General features: G+C 42.3%; 1 protein-coding gene across 6 annotated transcripts in view; it reads right to left on the bottom strand.

The window, feature by feature from the left end:
* ARHGAP6 (Rho GTPase activating protein 6) overlaps window positions 1-24128 on the bottom strand; it is a 340043-nt gene that overhangs the window by 93923 nt on the left and 221992 nt on the right. The window contains exon 1 of one of the 6 annotated variants that reach the window (XM_054805755.1): window positions 4595-4715. The exons of 4 other annotated variants lie outside the window; for them this stretch is intronic. The gene's annotated coding sequence lies outside the window, so the exon portion shown is untranslated. Of the gene's footprint in view, window positions 1-4185; window positions 4300-4594; window positions 4716-24128 lie in introns of those variants that run through there. One more of the 6 variants, XM_054805763.1, reaches the window with a different exon arrangement.

The raw sequence follows: 24128 nt of genomic DNA, 5'->3' as shown, positions 1-24128 counted from the left end.
TTTAAAATGGTACCAGAGCTTGATGAGACCACCCCAGGTGTCACATTTCAATTTTCTTCTGCTTTTCTCTGTATACACAAGCCTCAAAATCTCCATCACTGAAAGACTGGCATCGACATTGACTGCCTATGAACATGTATGTTGAGGCATATTACTCCTGCACTAGCACTTAGATTTGTTACAAGAACATTCGAATGCCAAGCATTTAGAACCACTGCATCAAGGCATCTGGAAAGCGAAGCACTCAAGTACCCTCCATGGGGACGTAAATTAGGAGGAAGCAATAGAAACTCTTCCTTGCGTGTTCCATAGCTGGAATTCAAACACAAAAGGAGGACAATACATGAGGCAATACTCTGCGTGGACAGATATGGTGCTGTACTGTGGTCTAGAGACACTTTTCCCTTAAACATCGCACATAAGTATTTTGCACGTTTCTTCCGTTATGCTTCTATTACATTATCCTCCCACTTAGGGAAGGGGGCATATAATAAAAGAATATACTCCCTGTTTTGGAGAATATAATAGTGTTCTTACGTGTTTTGAAAAGATGCAGACCGTCAAATGACAGGAAAGACAAACTTCGGTGCAAGAGCTTTTATTGTGTGGTCTGGACAGCATAACAGGGGCCATCCCTGAGAGCCTCTATGTGCCACCACAGCATACACATTAAATAACAGTGAGAACACCGTAAAGGGGGTGCCTTTCTCCACCTGCGCCTCCATCCTATGACTGATTCAATGGGAGCTGGCTACATCAACCACCACCGTTAACAGTGGCAGTCCAGCAACACGCACAAGCGCAGAGCCGACCACCTCTCCGACACACACTTTACGGCACTCCAACACCCGTTGATGCAAATCCCCCGGCTGTATCCAGTTTCACCAGTACCAACCAAGCCTGCCAACGCCAGCTCAAACAGCACAACTGCCGGCGGGTGAACAGCCAAACCTGCCCGAGCAGCCCCAGCACCCTGTCAATCCCAGCCAACCGATGCGGCCCCAACAGCTGGGGAATCCCCACCTGCCCACGTACCCCATGAACCCACTGCCCTGTGTGCTCCCGGACATGCCTCTGGAGCCATGGCAGTCCACCAGCAAGAAAAAGCAAGAAGAAATAATAAGAAGGCTTTTAAGACGGCTTTCCCCGCCCCCCACCTCCCCTCAGCCATTATGGCCAAGAGTGTGTTAGTTAAATCAATGTATCTCTCTCTGCAGTCACACTCCTCTCAGGTTGGAATTGGTTTATATCAGTTTAGCTTCTGTCAGACTGGAGTGAAGGATCAAATTTTAAACAAATTTGTAATTAAACCAAGCAGATGACTGCCAGATTGGATCTCTTACTGCAGCTTTATCATATCAATACGGCTTTGAGTCTGTCCTGTCAAAGCTTCACAAAGTTACATGGAATTTCAGAGGAAGAAATGTGTATTAACAAACTGTGCAATGCCGTACAAAGGGAACACTACACATTGCAGGACCTTGCGTTCTACAGGAAAATATAAACAATATCATGGCCTTTCCAACAGATAGAGTTAATAACATGTCCTATTATGTTTAAAAGGAACCAAGCACGCAATACAGTATGTGCTCACTATGTGATTCAGACGGCAGGAAGATTATAACAGCTTCTTCAACCAGTGCAACAAGCTTCCACAATTTTTAACTCACTGCTTTTCTCCCCATTTTATACTTGAAGCTCACTAATGCTTTTACTTGGGAAAAAGCTGCAAATCTCATTCTTTCTGTATCTTAGAACTCATTTCTTATCACCACTGGAAAAGAGACAAAACAGAAACCCCATCACTACTGCACGAGAGCTCTTTGTAAGGCTGGTTTTAATTTCATTGTTTTCCTTCTCTTTCAGGATTAAAGAGACCAGGAAATCAGAAAAAAACCTAAAGTATTTTAGGCATTTTCACTTGCTTTCAAAAATCAATCCATCTCCTGTAGTCAGCGGTGCATGCCTCCATTAACCCTCCTTCTCAGTGAGCACTCTAACTGGAAAAACAGAAGTGTGTAACTAGCAGAGAATAAAAATACTTTAAAAAAAAACCCAACAAAACAACGTTTTTGTTGAGCTTGGGATTTAAAAGATGAGCTTGAGGTGTTACACTTTGTACCAAAAATAGCATGATGATTGAGCAGAATAAACATGCTATCCTGAAAAATGGTCACACTGCGGTTTGAAAAACCAAATTATAAAGACTATCTTATAACTTTAATCTGCAAAATGTACTTAGAGACATGCCTAATACACACAACAAACTTGTACCGTGATTGAATTTGACTTTAGACAGTGAGAACATGACAAGTACCCTGTGCTTCTAGTAAAAACATAAGAGAATTAAATCTCCATGGACTGTTTCTAGTTTTGTTTTTACAAATCATCTGAGAACACAAGGCCGTATCTTACTCCTTCCCTTACTAATGAGATAAGAAAGAATACAGTTTGTTGGGTTTTTTTCTGAGAGAACTGAGAACTTAATAAAAAATACTTTATTAAAATCACTGGCTTCACTCACTCCGTGTCACAAGAGTCCAAACCATTTATATTCCTGTGAAAAGGCACACTCACACAGGGAGTTATTAGCTATAATATCCTTAAATTAAATTTGACAGGCTTCTACCGTAAAAGTTACCTCTGTTAAAGACACAGTGCCAGCTCACAGGCTGTACTAGCATTCTCCACAGATGTACCTAGGGGCAAGGTAGAAGAGAGGTATTTGCTACCAATGCAGCGAGGACGGTCACTGATCTGGCATGTTGGGGGAGGATTTACGCTAGACTCATCAGAATTCACCTTCCCAAAGAGTCAGGAAAACAAAGTAAGAGGCTTCAATTCCTTCTGTAACAAAAAAAAAAAAATATCTTCTCCCCGGACCGATACGGGGAAGCCAGCATCACACTGCCCGTCAGGCTGCTCGGACAGCAAAAGCGCTGCCAGAGCTCTCAGAGAGAGGCAGCAGAGCTGGCAACGCCAAAGCAGCGATTCAGTCACCGGCAAAGCAGTGATTCTGTCACCAGCAGTGAGTGCTGGCTGTTAAAAAAATCCCCAAAGCGGGTCCCAGCAGCGAGCACAGGCTGAGCCTGGGCTGGATAACCGCGGCCGGCCAAGGCTGTGCTCACCGGGCACCCGTGCCTCCACCGCGCTGCGCGGACATCCCCCGAGACTTGCAGAGACTGTACTTCCAATCCCTTAAAGATCTCTGTGCTTTCGTTTTGCTTCACTCAACAGGAATGAAAACACCTAGAAGTGAGGAGGGTTGACCTGATCTAGCTGTCTCCACAACAAGCGGAGGCATTGCTGTCAGCTGCATCAACGTGAGCCACCTGTAACGCCAGGCTTTAGGTCTTCGCATCAGGCTCTGGCCCGCTTCTCTTCAGCATCACTGACAAAACCCATCTCCAAGGCGTAATTTTTTCTGTTCTTATCTCCTTTATGTATGATGCTAGACCTACTAAAGATTAGCTCTTATTATCTTAACGGTCAAGGCAGCATCTCCTGAAGCCAACAGAAATTCAGAATTCTACTATCAAACCTATTTATCTTTTCTTCCAAAATATTCTACATTTTTAGAATGCACAGCCAAAAAAAATCATTTTCCCCTTTTTTTCTGTTTTAAAAACCAACGAAATTTAAGAATAACAATAACCGCCTAGAAAGAGAAGGAAATTAAAAAGCTTTAGTCGACTCCAAACCAACCAATAGGTTGCTTTATTAATCAAAGCAAAACCCAACCTTTACATTATGCTGTCCATGCACTGAGATTTTTCTTCTGCATATTAACAGTATCGTTCTGCATGGATGCTTGCACTAGAAAAAAAGTAAATGGTACTGAACATTTCAAAATAACTGTATGGCAGGTGGTGTTATTTAAAAAGAAAGGATTTTATCCACTACACTGGATCTTTTGCAGAGCCCCTGTATGAGATAACTCCTTAGTGTCCACTTCAGCCCTAGGAAGCTACACACAGCTCGTCTTGAAGTCCCACAGAGAAGAAATGCAGAGACCTGGAAAGGAGGTGTTGCAGCACTGGGGATCATGCGCTTCAATCCATTTGTAACTCCACCGTGCGGGATTGCCCCACCACATAACATGACATCAACAGAAGAATTTAAACCTCTACTCGCCCCCCTTCAATTGAATCTGTATCTGCCCCTGGATCTCAAAGAACAGCTTACCGCAACAAATGTCTATACGCACAACACAGGAGACACAGCTCACACTTCAAATTAACTGCATCTGCCTACGTGGCCCGGCACAACGCTATGCTGAGCTGCCAGCTCAAGTCCCGCAAGAACCGCAGCGATGCCAGATCGACGCTCGGTGTCTGTGGAGCAGAGCAGCCCTGGAGCTGCACGGTGCAGCCTTCCCTCCACCGGGACAGTGACTGGGGAAAGCCGACTTCATGGAGACTGAATTCAGGTCCATGAAGCCCAGGAAACGGAGCAGAGCAGTGAAAAATAAAAGAAGGAAAAGATAGAGGAAGAGAATTTAAAAAGGAAGGAAAAAGTATGGTGCAAAAATAAAAAAAAACAGGATCAATAATGGACAGACAAAACTTTGAATAGTGATTAAAAAGTTACTAACCTCTAAGCACAAGTAGAAGCAAGAACACAGAATTCAAGTGGAAATTATTCATCTTAATTTGTTCTTAAAGGTAATTTGCAAACTAATATCAGGCTAACTGCCCTCATTTGCTTCTGAGAACCACAGTGAGACTTTTAGAGAAATGGGAATCAGGAACTGGTATCAGAAAAAGGAAGATATAGACCTAGTTCATTTGAATGAGACTAGAAAAAAAGACAGATGCAACAGCCCTCTGCATGCAGGCCAGCGGACCGGAAGGGGAACCAAAGTCTTACATATCAACATTTTGAAGGATCTCTACAACTTCATACTTGTTGGCTCACTAGGAGAACATTTCCAGGGCCATAAATGGCAATTCAGAGTGACAGCCGACTGGGAAGTGTGTTGGCACATTAACCATTTGCAAACACAAGAAATGCGTATCTCTGAATCCCGGCTTCTGACAACCTGTCCCCTACGATGGAGATTTTGTAAGAGCAAATCAGTTATCAGTTAGATGCCCATATGTTACCACCTTGCAATGATCTATAGCTGCCATTTATGATTTCAGAAAGGTCTATTTTTATGATTACCCTGACAGAAGAAATGAAGTGACAACTTAAGAGAACGACGAGAGCAAACAATCTTTTTCCTGCACTTCTACAGAAATGCAGCCCACTATTCTAATGCCACTTGTTCCAGAAGTCCTCCCCATGTATTTACCATTTTTAAATTTTGAAAGCGGCATTTCCCAGTTCGCTAGCTCCCGCCTGACAGAGAATTACTCCCTTGCTTCCTAACATATAACCAAGGAAAAACAAAAGATGAGCTCAACTTATCATCAAGCAACATACCCACTAGCTTTGCATTCCTTTCTCAGACAGAAAATTACACATCTGGATTTAAGTCCTATTACCTCACCTCTACCTTTGCTATACAGCCTTTCAGAGAGGGAGGGAGCATATAGGCATAACGTATGTGCATGGAGCAGACAACCTGGGGTAGTTAAGAAAATCACCTGCACGTTTCCTGAGCTCCTTCTTCCTACAGCTATCGACTTACTGCTGGAGAAAAAGGTAACCTCTATAAATACACAAAGTATTTGGCATAGGGCACTGCTGGAAATCAAGGCAGAGATAAGCAATGCCTGAAAAGAGCTAATTTTCTTTAGCCACAGCCAACTGGCTTTTGCAGAGACTGTTAACTGGGAAAAAAAATCCTGTAAGCTACTGAAAGGGACAGACTGGGACAGAAAATAGAGGGGAGAGAATGACAAGAGAAGAATTGGGGGAAGCCTCCAGCAGATTGCAGGGCGCATCACGCTAGAAACCTGCAACCTGAGAGAAGATGGAGGAGATTCCTAAGATACAGAATCAAGAAAGGCTGAGATAGTGAGAAGTACTGAATATCCCACTAGAGAAAAGAGAAAAAGGTAGGTGAAACTTTGGGGAAAGCAAAGTGTAAACTTTGGTGTAAAGCAAAGAATAAAACAGAAGAGAGCAAACAAAAAGATGAAAATCAATGTGAGACCATATGAAATTAATTGAAATTCATCTAGAAAGCAAAACAGTTATGATTTCCCCTAAGGGATTAATATCTCTGTTTCTCTTGATACAAGTTCACATGCAAAGACTATTTATTATTGTTGCCTAAAAATTCCAGCAAAGTAAAGTACAAGTATTCTCAAGTCTAAAGCATCCATGGGAAATTTCTCTTCCTGACAGCTAAAATCAACCAAATCGGTACGTTTCAAATATCATAACATGACGAAAAAGAACAGCGTGAAGTAGCTCAGGTATTTTTTTTCCATCACTTTTACTCTATCATCAAAGCCACGTAAAATGACTGAAAAACATTCTCTGAAAAACAACCAAGTTAAAAATTGGGCCCCACAGGGATTCCCAGCAACCCAGAGCTGTTTGTGGAATGCAGCCGCCGCAGGAGGCTTCATCTCTTCGCCGAGCAGGAGCAAAGGGATCCCATCAGATACTAACTGTCCATAGATAATGGTACCTGCAATAAGATCAATCAGAAAATGATCTCCCAAGCAAAGTACCATGCTGTTAACTTGAGTGAATCTGTATGTTATCATATGTTAGAGTGGAAAATTTCTACGGAACTTAAAAACCTCGGGCTTAAAGTCCACTTAGAACCCTCTAAACTGATTAAGTCCTTGATTAATGAAGAGAAAGGAATGATTTTGAAGGCCTCTAAGGAACAAATCACTCCCCTGCAGCTGAGAAATTGAGCAGCCCAGAGTTACAGCAAACACCGAGAGCCCAACCGGAATGTACTGCTTTGAAAGAGGCAATTAATAGACCTCAACTGCAAGGTCAGCCACCCTCCTCGTTCCTCCCATGGCACAAGCTGCCCTCCCAAACCTTCCTTGACGGTGTGGACAGCCCAGAAGTCACTGACGGTCCACGTAAGTGCAGTATCTCTCTGAACGGAACTATTGATAAGGTCAGGGCCATGAAGATTTCTAGACACAGACTTTTATTTCACAACTTAGTCTTTTAATTTCACATCTGTGCAATGAGTGTTATTTTAGGCCCAAGGGAGCTTCTTCACAAGTTAATGGATATGCACATACCATGATGAAAAAGCATGCCTGTGATTATTATCAAATCACATTTTCTCTCACATCTAATTACGCAAAACATGAACTCAGACCAAGTTAAGCATGGCACTGGGGAAAAACAATTTTCACGGTAAAGACTAAATGGAGTGGGCAAAAGAGATCAGAAACATGAAGAGCAAAGGTGAGGAAGGAACAGGAAACTCACACCTCTAGGTGGAATTCCCCCAGCCTTGGTGAATGCCGAGGGGTGCGGATCAAGCTCCCCTTGATCATGTTCTGCAGAAACAGGTAAGGTACTTGTTCCTTTCCTGAGCAGCCCGGACTGGACCCAGCTCCTTAAACCGTGTCTTCCTTTATCCTTTTCCAGGGATATTCAGGCAAGATAAAACTGATGGCACTCAAGTACTCACAGAATAAAATGAGAGGCATCTTCCAGAGAAGAAATGGGGAAGGAGGAAAAGTTAGTTGACGTTACAATCCACAAACAGAGGGAGACAGGTAAATTAATATCTTCATTCCTCCTCAGCGCAGGGCAACACGTGTCTAACAAGACTCCCACTTGGTTATCAAATTTTCCCTCTTCTGAACTGTAATAGATGTGTTCTGTGCCTCACTGAGCTCTCCTAATAAACCCACACCTCTCTCGCCAGGATACGGATAAATTACCTCAGTAATGTTTCTGGCTTGGTGTAATATACTAATCTATAATGATAACAGAAATGGACATATCGCTGTCATCTTCAAAGCACTGCACAAATACTAATTAACTCATCAATGAACACCACACCAGGGAGTGCTAACGTAGGATTAATATGCTCATAGGTACGTAGGCGGCTAATGTTTATGGTCAGCATTTAATTTATGTGCTTGATTTCACCTTCCAAGAAAGGTTGCTCCCTTAAGGCAGGTCATCCGTCTGCCTGCAAGGGAAGGGTGAGAACCAGGAAGCAGCGGCTGACTCGGCGCCAGACCCCTCCTGACAGTGGAAAAAGCAGCTTCAGAAAAGCCTGGAATGGTCCCAAAACCTCCCCGCCTCATGAGCCAAGCGAAGGGAGAGAGAAAACTTTACGACTTAGGCGGGATAATGCCGGAGGTGGCTGACATTTCAAGGAATAGCATGCTAAATTGGAAAAGAAAACCTTGGGACACAAAGCAGGTCTGAGGAAACTCTGTGGTGGTGGTGCTTAAAATTTATTTTGCACTAGAGCATCTTGTAAGCGCCCCGAGGAAGTGTGGAGACTGGCAGGAGCACACCGAAGCGTTCCCCTCCCAAGTCATCCACCGTGTTCAGGCTGTCAGAGCCGAGGAAATCCATTCCCCGTGCCAACATGCCAGATTTGTTAGCGTTTTGCAAACCTGATAATCTGGCCTGCAGATCCTGAAAGATAACAGATACAGGCATTGCAGCACTACATCTCTATATGTAAACAGCTCCTGTTATTATGTCCCTGGGAGCACATCTACAGCGTGAGGTCGGTGATCCACAAGTGACCAAAGTCTTAAACAACGGTGAGACCACATTAATAAGCCTCTAGACTGACAACATGCATAGCAAATCAAGATTTTCTTCATAATCCCATTAAGCGCCAGCTTTTCAGTTCAGCTTTGTCCAACATGCCACAATCATCTTCTATTTCCAACCACAACTTGCCTGCCCAATTTCTGAAATCCAGTCTGAACAGACAGGCCACTTCACCGCCAAGCAGTTTTTTGTAATGACAAGATAACTGCATGGGATTATTATCTAGCTGTAAAATCTTAGTCAGTGAAATGTCCTGCAGACCTATCTACCAGAAAAAACCTCTAGGTTCTGTTCTAAATTGATCTCCTATATAATATACCTATTAGCAGAGTTTAACCATCAACAAATGGTACAGTTTAACTGGGTCTAAAGATAAGCTAAAGAAGTCAGGTGGGATGGCCATCACCATGAAGGATACACTGTTACCCTTCAGAAAAAAAAACAATGACAACGACACAGACCCAGGCATCTTGGTACAACAACGTCCCCCAAATTGTTTTCATTTCCAGAAGGAGGTGCTCTGTGTTGTATGTGCTGGGAAGAGAGAGCAAGTCTTCAGCCTATCTCCCAGCTTTCCTTCTTCCAGCCCAGGAGGACAACTGCTTCCTAAGGGAACCTACACTCTCAACAAGGCAACTTCCCTGCTTCAGAAAGGGGGAAGCCTTGCAGTAGCTTTGACTCACACCTCTGAGAAGAGGAATCTCACTCCAAGTGGCAAAGGCTTTTCCGTGGCCTCGCTTGCTTCAGCAGAAAAAGCAACGCCCCAGCAGAATGGAAGCCCTCAAAAGCTGAGAGCCACTACACTCTGTTACAGCCTAGCTTCATTTTCACCTCTGGAGAAATTACCACCCAAATCAATCACGTGTGTTCACAACAGTGTGATAAAGTAACAATATTTTTTTTAAAAAATGAATACTTTGACAATGCATCAGAATTTGGCTTTGCTAATGCAATGCTCCATGGCAAACACATCCAGGAATGGGTAAAAAAAATGGCTGCTGTTCTTCCCTAACTTGTGTTAGGAGGTTTGCAGTTTCAAACTTAGGTGGCAGAAGCTGGATTTGTTCATTAGTGAGCTTTAAAAGTACAGTTGTTAATGCTCCTCTCGTTATTTCAGTCTGTCTGGTTTTGCTAACAGGATTCTCAGCGAGTGATTGTAAATACCAGCTTCTCCTAAAAGAAACGCTATACATTCATAAATAGATGGATAAATATATATATGTAACCACCTAGGCAGCACACATAGCAGCGAGAGCTATGGAAGTTCTTTCACGCGCAGTCCAGACATCTCGCCACCGCGGCAGCGCAAGGTGGCAGGGAGAAGCCCACTGCTTCACCATCTCGTGTGGGGAATGGCAGAAAGGCACAAGAGGGTGAAAGACTTGTCAGACCCGTGAACATAAATAAGCACTGCTGTAAAGAAGTAACGGCCCCTACACAAGTGCTGCTGTTACCTTAAACGCTAAATACACCTCCTTGTAAAACTGCATGTAACTATCAATATTCCTGGCAACGCAGATCATATAAATACTTAGAAACAAAGGCCAGGCCCCACTGAAAACTCTCCAAATGTCTTTGGGTTAAGAAATATTGCAGCCCTTTGCACTGCAAGGTTGGACTCGCGCTCAACACTCGTGGATATCATATATCAAAGAAAGCTTGTTCCTTTAAAGAGCTGAGTGCCTTTCTTAGAAAGCTACCAGAACTTCTTTCCATCTTTTTTTTGCCGGTCTCACATCACCGAAAGTTATCATATGCAGACATTAGGCAACAGAGATAACACTCCATAACTCTCCATATACTGGACCGGGTCCTGGATAACAAGACCTACTGCAACTGGTCCAAACAGGGCTGGAGTTGTCAAAAGTTTCACTCTCGGGCTTTGACCACAGCTGATTCAACAAATTCAAAACCAACTCCTTTTAGCAGAGCATCAATTATTTGATAACAAAAGTCAACATATCTCAGTCACCCCTTATCTGCAGCTAACCCTAACTACATTCTTACGTAAGGCTACAGCTTACTCATTGACTCGCCAGGTTTCACATGCTACATAAGAACTTCTTCCAGAGGCTCTGGCGATACAGCTCCGTGCTCCAGCATCCCACGCTGCATTCCCACGTACCAGGCACTCCCCAGGCATCTCCGTCGGGAGCCCCCGCGCAGGAGGGTGGCCACGGCGCAATCCCAATGCTGCCGTTTCTTCACGGATTGCGATCAAGGGATGTTCAAGGGAGTCCTCGGGGAAGGCATGTCCTCCTCACTGCGGCTTCATGGCACGACCTCTCCACGAGATAAGGAGCCCACCGCACGAAGCCTCGCTCCTTAAGTAAGGGAGCCGGTCAGGAAAGGGTCGTACTCACCAGCGTCCGCCTGGGAGAAGCCATCCCTGTGGTCTGCAGAGCACCCCCTCCGCGTCTCTCTGAGCCTTCCCAGCCTGTCAGTGTTTGCACTGACACCTTGAGCATCGCCTCCCTGCCCGCCCGCTCAGCTCCCTCCCTCTCCTGCCTGCTGAGGCTTTAGCATCTCTCTTTGATGTTCGGCTCAGCCTTGCACAGGGTAGCCTGCACGGAGCCAGCCAGGAGACGTCTCTCCCAGTCAATGCTGTCATGTTCAACTGCTGTGGGTCCTACAACCTGCACATACTCTCACTGCTCTTGCTTTTTGTGGTGGTTTTTGTTTTGTTCTAAATGTAACAACCTTTTTACCCTTCAATTTAAAGCTGTGCATTTAGGGATGCATTAACACTAAACTGCAGCACGGAAACCCAGACACACCTACAGTTTTACACATCTCTCCAGAGGAATCACATGAACTTGCTAACTGAGTAAAATCAGTACAAATTAAATCGAATTTTCCTTCTACCTTATAAAATGCAGTGGTGCATCAGGTGAGCTCGTGCACCTACCTTACAGAAAGACAAGTGCTAATATGTACTTCAAAACATTGGAGAAAAAAGCTATCCTATCATAATTATGAGCTGAGTCCCAGCCAGGCCAACTTCCCTTTCAAAGGCAGAATTTTGCCCACTAAATTTAATGTTTATGGACAATTTTGCACATGGAGCTTCCTATCGTTCTGAGCACCTGCTTTCCTTGAAGAGCCACAGAGAACCATTCGCAGGAAAACACGAACCATAACCTGTTTTGTTCGATTTCCCAAATGACAGTTTTCTGCCTTCAATAATGTCAAAGACAGGAGTGCTGCTTTTTGACAATAAAATATTATCATCAGTTGCACAGACTGAGCTTCAGTTCAACTACTTTAGACTGTAATTCCATCAGTATAAAGGCAGAAAAATGTTTGGTTTAGTGCTACTTTGAAAACACTTCATAGTGGCAATTTTTAGCCATTTAGTAGGAATTCACTTTCAAGACAACTGTGAATGACTTCTTGTCTGATTTTGGGAGGGGGGAAGAAAGAAAGAAAAAAAAGAAAGGAAGAGAAAACAGTCCTTTTCCTTTATGTTTCCTAAGATAAAACACACGTGTAACATCCATGTCCAAAAGATTTTTAACTAGCACTAGGTTAGGTAACTAAATTAACTTGGATAAGACCCAAGTATCCTCATATATTTTTGTCTCAACTTTCCATTTTTACCGATGCCAGTGATGACCGATTAATCTGATGAACTGCAAGTAACTTCCTTTTGCTTTCCAATTATACCAACATTTCTTTAGGTGAGAAACTTCAATTTATCTAAAGAAAGTCTGAAGTGGTTGGCTAAACGACACACTGCAATACTCCAGTCACTCAGTAAATTGCAAAGTTTAGCTGTTCAGACCATTTACAAATGTGTGCTGCACGCCTACAGCTGCCGTCAGCGTTAGCATGCTCCAGCCGAATGCCCAAGAACCAGAAGCCCAAGAATTCTATCAAAAAGCAACAGCCTACTCAGTTTTGGGGAAAAAAAAAAAAAATCAAATAAATACCTGCATGTTCTCCCATGCCAGAGCATAATCCGCAGTATTAAGTGGGAAACATAGTTAAATACTGAGGGGAGATACTATTACCTTCAAAGGCATGGGAGGTTCACATCCTATGTAATCACTCCCTGACCATCACATTTTCTCAACAAATTTTTGCCTATTTCAAAACAATAAAAGCATAAAAATGTTAGTGTTTTCTGTTACATATAGTTCTTCATGTCACAGCTGCTCTTATCTGTTTCCTAGGAAATGAAGTATCTTCCTTTCACCTACACACTAACAATTCAGCGGCACTGAAAGATTTCAGTCTTCTCTGACCTAAAGAGCAGAAACAATGCACATCGATCTAATGCAAGAAGTTCTGCTGGCGTCCCTCTACCAACGCAGCGCTGCTTGGTAGTCATGGGGTGCTGGACGAGGGCAGTCAGATGCAGTGGAAGAGATGAGAGCCAGCCTGGAAGAAGTCCAGACAGAACTGAAGAAAAGTAATTTCCAGCAGCTGCATCAATGAATTTGACATGAAAACAAGAAGGGAGATGGGCAGCAGTTGGAATAGCATAGGCAATCAAGCATGCAACGTGATTTTTCACGAGAGAGATGAAAGCAGGTTTGTATCACTAAGGGAAAGGTGGTGAGGTGCAAAGGAGAACCTTGCAGCAGCGTAACCCTGAGGGAGCCTGAAGGAGCGAGTGAAATAGAGATTTAGAGATGGGGTTGTGTCACCGGGGCAAGCGAACGAGTTAGAGAAAGAAAAACAATGAGCTGTCTCAACATCTGGGGAAGGATGCAGGAGGAGAGGGCTGCAGGAGGAAGGGAAGGACAGACAGGACACTGTGGGGAGGAAGGCATTCACATCATCAATATCAAATGTTGCAAATTTCTCTTGGAATAAATACTGGTCACTAACACACGAATATCTAAGAAGAGAGCTTTCTGACAGTCTTCCCTTTACTTCAAATACTTCAGTTATCTCCCTCATCTCACACGAATCCACAAAATGGCTTACTGAATGGCAAGCAGCTAGTAACTAGTCCTCTATTGAGTTTAAAAATGCATAAAATTTGTAACAAATGTTTATTACTTTCTCATCCGTGCAAAAAAAATGTTCATGCTTCATGCACTGCTTCTCAGCAACTCAAGAGCAGTGAACTTATTCCAGTTAAATACCTCAGTGTCATTCACTTGAAAACCTGCTCTTAGTTCAGTCATAATTCGTAGTAGGTGCACAGTGCAAAATTTCCAGTAATTGTATAGAAGGTAACTTCTTTTTTTAAAAAAAATGGAAAACGAAACACAAGATTGCAACCTACAAGCCTGGGAGCTCTGGTTATGAGTTGTTAATGCTCATATTAATATTAGCAATGGCATCTGTAACATAAATCTTATTTCTGAAGAGCTAAGTAAACATGTTTGGTTCATGAAAACAGGGCTTTAAAACTGGTGTAAAAATTGTGTAACCTTATATTTAAGATTCCCTAACTGTTCATATTTATCTTTCATTTTATAAAGATACTTAATGGTTTAATATCTACTCTTTAATTAAAATCAGTAACCTTAACTCAGAATTAATTAATTCTGATCTTATATAGAGAACCCAAGGAGGCGGCAAAATGCTACAAGTGACCCTTTGCAGCCTAAGACTTCCAGTGAGATTTCAAAAAAACAGAATATTAGCCAAACCGTCTTCCCCTGAAATTCAGCTGTAAAATGCCCCCAAATTTCACTAGTAAAATTGAAACCACCATTAGATTTAAATGTCACCTTAAATTGGTAAATGAAAACTCAGGTTAAGACATTTTTTTGTATCCTAAAGTGAGTGTTGCTATACTCTGGGATGCGATGTGTGGTTTCTGCTCTGGTATCGTTCCTCCCAGATATTAGTAGTCAGCGGGGTCCTAAAAAAGGTTACGAGGGTTAAATTCTCTCCCTAGAGAGCAGTCATTGGAGCACATCTATGCCAGGGCTGGTTCTGCAACACTGCTGCGGGGACGGCCAGCAGAATTCCCCTCCTGCCACGCGTTTGCATCATTTTTCATTTGCTCTATAATATATTATCATTCCTACATTAAAAAAATAATTCCACAGTAACCAAAGAGAGTTTTAAAAGCTTTGCAAAAAATAATCACAGTGGGGGGAAGGGAGAGGATGAGAAGAAAGGAAGCCATGAGATAAAGGAGGCTCAGCCCAGTGACATCCACATCTAACAAAATTTCTTCAGGCAGAACAAGGAATGCATTTTTTTCCCTTGCAAAGTATACTTTTCAGAGATGCTTGAATCCTTGCTTTCCGGCGTGTAAATAGTTTCTTCTCTGCTGTCTCTATAAAGATCACGCAGTCTCGCAAACGCGGCTGAGCTGGGCAAACGAAGAGCCATTTCTCAGCCGAACTCATAAATTACTTATTGTTTTAATATACTGGAAAATTGGCAGGAAGCAGGGGAAGGTATGTCAGTTACACAAGACTTTATACCATCATTTATCCTTGCCTTCCATTAAAAAAAACGTTAGTTGCTGTAGCAACTGTCAAACCACACTCCGGTTCCTCTTCCTCCAAGATACAGAACTTCTCCAAAACACTCGCATACAACACAGTCCTCTCCCATCCAAAGGACATGGTTTCTGGCACTTTCGAGTTGTTTAAAAAGAAAGAGGCTTTCCAAGGAGCTGACAAATCCTTCTCAGGTTTTTTGCTCCAAGGTACACTTCCGTAGAGACAATTACCCGAAATCCTTAAAATTCTTATTTATTTTTCCCTGCTTCTACCACTTCTTTTTGCTCCTCTTCCTTTCTTTCTTTCTTTCTCTGCATTATAGAGAACATTACTCCATGCAGCTTATTTCATCGCTACATCTTCCAGCATTAAACAAAATGCCTACACATCTCTCAGACGTCACTCCCTCATTCCTCCCCTCACGGGAAAGGCACATGCAACAGGGACATCACCTAACACCCACGTCGCAACATCCCCAGGTCAGGAAAGGCAAAGCAAGACGCGTCTCCTACCCAACACCTAAAGAGACAGCCCCCCTCCACAACCACCACTTCTCAGTCGTTCCTAGTAGATCCCTGCTCTGTCACCAAGGAGAACAAATCTCTCAAGTGGCTGAAATTCTCCTCCACTGAACACATACGAATAGGCTACAAACAAAACCCAACCAAAACAAAACAAAAACACAAACAAACAAACAAAAAGAGACTGGAAACCATCGGGATAAAGCAAGCCCTTGAGAAAGTTCTCTCAGAAACAGGACAAATCACACACTGCTGAAGAAAATCTCATGAGAAAGTGAAAATATATTCCTCCCCTCTGTGCAGCATGCCAATATTAATGATAAGCAAAGATCCCTGGGAAATTCTTACATGTTCAAGGACACTATCCAGGGCAGGATGTTTGTACAGCAAGAGAGGTCCTTCCCACCTTCTTGCCTCCCTCAATCCCCAGCAGCTCCATTCCATTTCTAACCAGAATTTGATGCTTAAAATATTTTCATGCCTAAATGTTTTTGGGTTTAGAAACTATTAACATAAACAAATCTGTTCTCATACCTAATGGGTAATTATTTTTAATTGCTGTCTAGACAAGAGGACATCATAGTATTGCACAGATTGTATTCAAGAATATATACAAAGTCTACTCTTCCAAAACAATTTCAGACTTAGATATACTTACCTTTTCCTATCATAGTAGTTTTATCTTAATTTTCCTGTGAAGTTTCTTGTAAACTGGGGGATTAATGGTTTCCACATAAAATTATTTTTGTTTCTTCTAGAAGGGTCCGAGCTACCTGGCCACTTCGCCTTGCAGTTTGTTTCTTCAGTACCATAAGTATCACCTTTGCCCCCTTCTACCAAGCCACTTGTTTCTCTGACAGGGCAAAAATGAACTGAAAACGTACAACGTACTGGTTCTGCCTGCACCAGCAGAAAGCACTCAGGCAACTATGGGAGGAGGGGTTAGCGCGTGTGTCCGCACAAAATTAATTGCACAGTAATATGCACAAGCATACCCTGAAACCAGCCTTCTACGAGCGTTTACAGTGGAAACAGCTACATCGGATAAACAAGGTCACTCGACTCCCGGGAGCAGCGACACACAACCACCGGACTGAGCTGCAAGCGTTGAACCGATCCGTTCCCCCAGTTAACGGCAATCGCTCCCTGCCATTAGGCGAGGAGTGCTGAGGGACGTCCTTACTCGGTCCCGGCTCTGCCCACCAAGAGCAATAGCTGAAAGCAGGCATTGGTGGGTGATTTTCCTATCAGAAATCCCAAACCAGCTGACAGTCTTTTGCTGCTCTTCAGAGATTGTTTGCCTGTTCCCGCACCCTAGTTGTTTTTCTGGTCTATCTTGCATCTTGTTTGACACTCTAAGCAGCTTTGTTTTCCGGTGCCCAGTCTTCCTTCCACACTTCTACCGATACTGCCTCTCTTTTATCACATCCCTTATTTCTATGGTATCCCAGAATTTATCCAGACTCATGCACTTGCATGACAAGGACAGGCTGCTATGCTAATGAATGCTCCTGAATGAAGTGCAAGATACCATTTGCCTTTTACTACCACTTAGTATCTGTAGATCTTCTGCACAGAATGAAGAAACACATGGCAGCCAGCAGCTCAAGGCCACCTTGAGACGTTTTGAATGTCAGACTTAGGGCTGAAACAAAGAACTCCAGAACTATAAACAAGGGCTGCTGTAATTTGCACTAAGATTCCCAAATCAGAACCGCGAGATTTACATCCAAAAAAGGTGCGACAGAGTAAGGCCTCATTAACTACAGTGTGCTTAACTATAAAGCAAAGCAAGCAATTCCATCCCAGCAATTCACCAGTTAAGATCAGTCAGGAGTCTCACCAGCGACCTTCATCCTAAACATGAAAAATACCCACGCTGTTACGAAGCCGTACGCAGGCACGCTTTCACAGATGTGGGCCGACTGGTTTGAGAAGTTACTGACCCTAGATACTCATTACCGCTTTACAGCTGGCACATCATAGTTGAGCTAGCTGTTGTTTAACATCTATGCTGCGTCCTTCAGTTGATTCAAGTTACCTCATTGACCTACATGAAAAGAGAAACGGAAGCATTCACACTACGCGTTATGGTGTGTTGTCTATGACAGCCATAAAGCACAGGTCATACAGCTGTAGGCAGATATTAAACTGCATCTTCTGTGCTAGAATGATACATGGGCTGATATCACCTGGATCCCTTCTGCCTTTGTATTCACCTTCCATCTTCGTTTGCCTGTGACTCATCTTGCATGAGTTTGGGAGAAACGATTTTCAGAGTGCTGCTCGCTGACTACTTGCACATATATCCAAGTTTCAGCTCTGGGAGAAGCTTACGTGCGCTGCACGCTCACAAAAGGCATAACCACAAACTGCAAATTATGCATGCTACATGGACAGAGGCAGTTCATCATAATTTGCCTAAACCTAAGGATTACAGGAAGATGTGTTCTCCTTGCCACAGCGATACAAAATGGGAAAGGTCTTTGCTCATCAGTGGTCAGCACCTCCTGCTGATTATTAAAGCTCCACCTCAAGAGTGGGATATTGTATATGATGTGAGCATTTGAGTGTTACTTTAAGATGCCCTGAATGGCAATTCTTGCAGTGGTTTATAGCTCTAATTCATGCCTAGACAGCAATGAATTTATTTGGGACTCCAGCACATTCGAAAAAAAAGTGACACATAGCTAGTATCATAGCCATTTTAACTTGTTTTATTGTTATTATTATCCCTATACAAAAATGTCCACATTACACAAACCTCTTCAGATATAGCATTTTAAATATGATAGCCAGCTGACAGGACCAGCCATTGAGCAAGAGGGTTCTTAATACTCCCTTAAATACTTCCTCTATTATCTACAGCTTTACATTTCGTGTTACACTATGAGTTTTATCATCCATTTTTGCTGCTCCAATAGTATTTTCTGTTGCAAGCTTATCTCACTTTCAGTACTACACCTGTTTAATCTGAATTCTTTTGTTTTAGAATAATGATAATGTACAAGTAGCTCTGCTTCACCAAATATTACAGTATTTTACTAGGAGTTATTGTAAAGGGACACGTGTTCAAGCCAAGTTTTATCCACATATAAACAAGGTGACAGTTTAAAAAGAGAAATTATAAAATGTGGAAGAGGAACTCTGTAACTTGGCTACAGAGACAGATTTTAAAATACTTCTCTTTAATGTTTTTTGTAACTTCAGATTTTTAATTTGTGAGACATTATCTCAGTCTGCCTGTAAATAATAAAGTGAACCTGTCCTTCAGAACAAGCAAATACTTGACAACATTTTCTTCTGAGTTCTGCATTAACCACAAACCAAAACGGACCTCTTATGCCACATAGCCCACTCCTGGAGCTGATTACTAGAAACTCAGCTCCCTCAGATGAAGAAAAAAAAAAAAAAAAGCCACAAGGACTAAGGGAGAGAAAGAAGTTTCATACCCATTTCCTAAGACAGGAAGCTTGAGTGCGTATGGCCTGATAAAAGGGAAAAAAACCCAAACCCTCAAATGTCTGAGCCTAGTAGCTTGGTTACTTCTGAATACACACCAGGATACAGCAAGTTCCTCCTCCCAAAAAAAGCATGATGAGTCATACACTATAGCACAAGCCCTTAGGTTATGCTTTTTTTGTACTTTTTAAAATTTCTAAATGAAAAGTTTTACAGCTTTAAAGAGGAATAAACAGCTTCAGGATAAGGCAAGGAAAGGTAAGAAAGCTTCAACTAGGAGGGATTTTCCTGTATGATCACCTGTGATGGTACCAAAAAAACAAAGAAAGTCAATTTCCAGAGAAAGAAGGATTTTTTTTCTTTCATTCTTTGGATTTTCATTCTTTCCATTTATATGAGGAGCTGCTGCACCTTAAAGGTGATGCATTGCAATTGCACAAATAGCTTATATTCCATCTCCTTCAGAGACAGTTTGTAAAAATACAAAAAAAAAACCCCAAACCCAAAACTCTTACCAGCTTAAAAATTTTTATAGTAAAGAATATAATTTTGATGCAAAGAAAGCATTTTTGTAGTTGCAGAGTAGCATGCATATGAAGTCCTGCAGACATCCTCTTGCAGGTATCAACTACTGTTAGAATATAGAAGCATTTATCAGGAACTTACTTTTTTTTTTTAAATTCTCTATTTCAACAAAGTCCAGTATAACCACATTTTAATAATAAAGTCAACATTATGATGGAGAAAACCACCGTAAGACTGCAAGATCTTGAATATTTGTTGAAGAACTAAGAACAGTAATGGTAAAATAAGTCAATTCTTTCTCTTTAGAGGAAGTAATCCAGCTCTGACCTACGGTTAGGAGGTAACTATAGTATCAGTTCCCAAAGTACCAGTCTTAATCAACAGAGAACTTCCCCCGTCAAATTTAATTTGTTATGGGAGAAGACAGAAGGCTGACTATAGCTTCTGTTATACCATCACATCTACGTATGGATCTGCCCATACTTGTAACGCTGCACATAAGAGCAGGGAAGCTCTGGCTACACCACCTTGGATCCGGCCTGCCCAAACATTTGTCTGGATTACTTGCCTTTTTTTTGCCTGCTGCTGTGTCCTCTGGAGGCTTCACAGTCCCTTCCCAGCCACACGGCTGGAAGGACACCTCTTACATGACAAAGGACCGGCTCCTCCTGCCATCGAGTCCGTAGCGCACATCTGCTCGCGTAAGCGCATGAGAGCTCCCGTGACCACTGGGTCACAAGGTACGGGCTGCCTCAGCATCCATCCCACCCTACCACTAGGCATGTTCCTGTCCCATGACCAAGGTGATGGTGTGCCCCACCGAATCACTAGGTGTTTACCCATGGAGAAATGCCTACACTTCATTACTGTGATGGAAACACTGCTGGTCACGCAACGGAAAACTCCGTAACAAGCCTTGGGAAAGACAAAAGATCAGGCAGAGTTGAGTTACAAAGCCTGAATCTGGTGGTAAATAGCTTGACAGCTAGGAGGAGAAAGGGAAAAGAGAGGACAGTAGGTTTGGAAGAGCAGGAACAGTCTTAGACACGTTTCTGAACCAGGTTTGACTCAATGCTTTTCACTAAATGGAAAATAAAGCTTAAAAAAAAAAGGGGGGGGGGGGAATCCCTCACTATCTTTTACAGAACTTGGCTATCAGAATGTTATTCAGCAATTAACGCTGTTACCTGGTTATCTGAATGCAGAATTTGACCAATGCAGAAAATATCCATGTGAGCAATGTGGGCAACTAGAAATGAATGACTGACAGGCAATCTTGAGACGTTCAAGTATGATTAGCATTTGTTAAACATGAAAGGAGAAAGGAAGGTGAAACAGCACCATCACTATACTGTCACATAATTAGTAACAAGCTGTGATGTCACTTGTGATGTCAAGATGTGGACTCTACTCAGGTATGCACTCAAAAACGTAACATATTCTGAGCTTTGTCCTGGGAAGAAATCTTCCAGAGTTCAGAGAGGAAATGACTTCATCAAATGTCCTTACTAAGCATGAGTCCACCAGTCTTAAATTCACTGTGAAACTACATATGATACATAGTAACTCTTGCCTTTTCTTAAAAATAAACCTCAATATTGTAAATAAAATTCAACAGAAAGTTACCAGTCAGATGCATGTATATTGCTCAACCTTGCCAACACAAAGATAAGCACCAGAAAAATAGCTGCTTGTGAGAAATGAGCACCAAGCTTATCTCCAGAAACAAATTAATTTAACAACTTCAGCAACACTGCTATTTCAGTTGCTTGTCGGTAATCAAGTCACCTCGAATTGACATTGGATTAATTCACAGTTAACGTGATCTTTACAAAAATTAGGTTGTATTAAACTATGTCTGCATACATAGACACATACATACCTTATGCATAGATACAGCATGCTACACAAAATACATCTGCAAACGTTTAAAGAGGTAATATTTCTCCAGCCATTCCCTGTTCCCCTTTGGACTCTTAGCTGCTGTTGGCATCTACTGCTCTTTCATGTTTCAATTGCTATTAAAGTTATAGTTACCATTTGAATTACTGTCACGGATCAGGTCATTACAAGTGGGTTGTCCAAATGTTTAACAGTAATAGCAGTAGTAGCAGTAACAATAACAACAACAACAATCTCTGCTGTGAGGAATAACATTTTAGAGCATTCTTCACATATGGATGGAGATACCTGGATGGAGATATGCCGTGAGTTTCTACGTGTGACACATTAATCTCCAAAGCCATGAAGCAGGCGGGTTCAGAGTCACACTAGCCTAGCGTTATACTTGAGCTAAACTTCGGGCCTAAGCACAACCAATTCTGTCAGGCAGAGATATCAGCAGAGACAGCGGAGAAGAGTCTGGTCTGTCTGTAAACGCCCCACCAAAGCAGGAATAAGAAAAGCAGCAGCAACTGGACACAGCTGAGCAGATGGGAAAGCAGAGGAAGAGTGAGCCAGCATGACAGGCAAAGTTTATGGGGAAGAGAAAAAGTGGTTTACTTATTGTGTCCCCAGCCAACACCATCTACCATCCTTCCAGCCACGTTTCAGAGCCAGCGGGCAGATACGCTGATGCCTCCTGAGTTACCTGCCTGTCCCACCATCCGTCTCTAACATGAAGGGTCTCACCTAAAGGGTCAGGAAGACAACACAGAAAACAAGCCATGCCCATAGGAGAAATAATAATCGGAATAATCAATAATAATTCTGATAACCAATTATCAGAAACATGAACTTCAAATGACTCGGCCGCACCTTGGCATTTTTCCCTTGTGTTCATGTATAAACATTTTATAGCTAAATTGGGGAGGGGGAATTTTACCTTACTACAAAATATCATGTGAAAATTCACTTTGGTAGTCAGTCTTCTGGACTGATTAAACTACATGCAAGTCAGTTTTATAAATGCATAGCTCTTGAAGAGATGTGCTCTTACAACAGTTCTATAAACATGCTTTGTAAAACATTTATGTGGGCTCAGCACGTAGACTTGCTAACTCCCTTCTTCCTGATGACCAATAACCAGAAGAGGAAAAAGAAGAGATTCTTTTTAGAAGAATAGTCTAGACAGTTCAAAAATAGCCTCTATGCCTTTGCCAGGTGCAAGGGAAACTGGAAAAGTGGAACCGTGATGCTTACTAAAACCAGGGTGTTGTTTTCACTGTATCTTTCATCCACCCTCATCCTTCTGGATTTTAGCAAGGAGATTCATTCCCATGCAGCTCCCAAAGAAGGCGGCCACCCCATCCCAAGGCTTAACAGAGAAGCTTCATTGACAGGTTTCCAGGCGGCCTTCATACAGTGCAAAATCCTGAACATTAGGAGTATTTGTGATGCAAAGTGGCAAGAGGTTTCAGAAGCTGAGATGTCTTCAGGGCTTTAGGCTCATCCTTCCCCCCTGTTTGCTCAAATAAAAAATGCTTTTTGCTTGCTTATGACACATGCTTGACTTGGGGAAGGAGTTAAAGGTAGCAAGGGAAATCGTGTTCCCTCTTCCCCGACTTGACTTTTCAGAGAAAATGGCAAAGGAGGAGTCGTTTATTCTTTCAAGTTGATGTGCATGTTCTGTGCACTCAGGATGACATTCCCTCAGTGCAGACACGTGGAGTTAGATAACATCAATTTATGTTAAATAATCTTAAAATAGAAACACATACGGTACTGTTTTTAGACATACTAGATAATGCTTTCACATAGTCTGGTTATGCATTTTTGGTGGTTTGGGTTTTTTTCAGTGCATGGGAGATATATTATCTCATGTTTTAATGGATGTGGTCATTTTCTCCCCGTGGCCAAGTTTACAGACCCTTGCAGGTTCTGTTCCCACATTTGGGGACTCTACATTTCCCTCAAGATCCTGGGTCAGCACGAATCTGCAAAATTCCACTCTGCCAGTGAGCCTTCACAAACCTGAAGTGACTGAAACCAGAGAGAGCGCAGGGACAGCAAGGGCTGCTGCAGGAAGATTTATCACGCAATGATCTGGGGCGTTAAAGACTCTAGCTCTCTAAGCAGAGTGCTAATGCTGCCTACAAACACTGTATCTTATAATAAAGTAGGGCTGTGGCCATCAGATCACATCATAGCTAGACCAATTTGAATTTATAATATTGACTTATAAATTACTATATGCTTAACACCAAACTTCTTCAAGTCTGTAAAAACTAACTCCATTCTGCTCTTACTAGCAGCTATAAATACACCATTAGCAAGTTAGTACTGTGGAGAGACAAAAGTTGAATTGCTTTTTGTCTTCTCTTCCCAAAGTTTTAAGTTATGATACTGTAGATACGAAGACAGATCTGCAAGTCAAAACTGCTAAACAGTTACCGAGCTGCTGAAGTCTGAACTGTTGTAACCTGCATCTACCTGATGTTTCTCCTGTCATAGCCAGAACGCTGTTTAACTGCTCCTCTCCCAGTCTTCCAGCATGTTGTAAATGTGGCAAGTAACTAAATATTGAACAAAAGACATTATATAAAAGACAAAAAGAAATTATGCTTGAAAACATCAGTACAACTAG

The sequence above is a fragment of the Grus americana genome, chromosome 1 (assembly GCF_028858705.1).
Source record: "Grus americana isolate bGruAme1 chromosome 1, bGruAme1.mat, whole genome shotgun sequence".
NCBI lineage: Eukaryota > Metazoa > Chordata > Aves > Gruiformes > Gruidae > Grus > Grus americana.
This window is presented reverse-complemented; position numbering and strand designations above follow the sequence as displayed.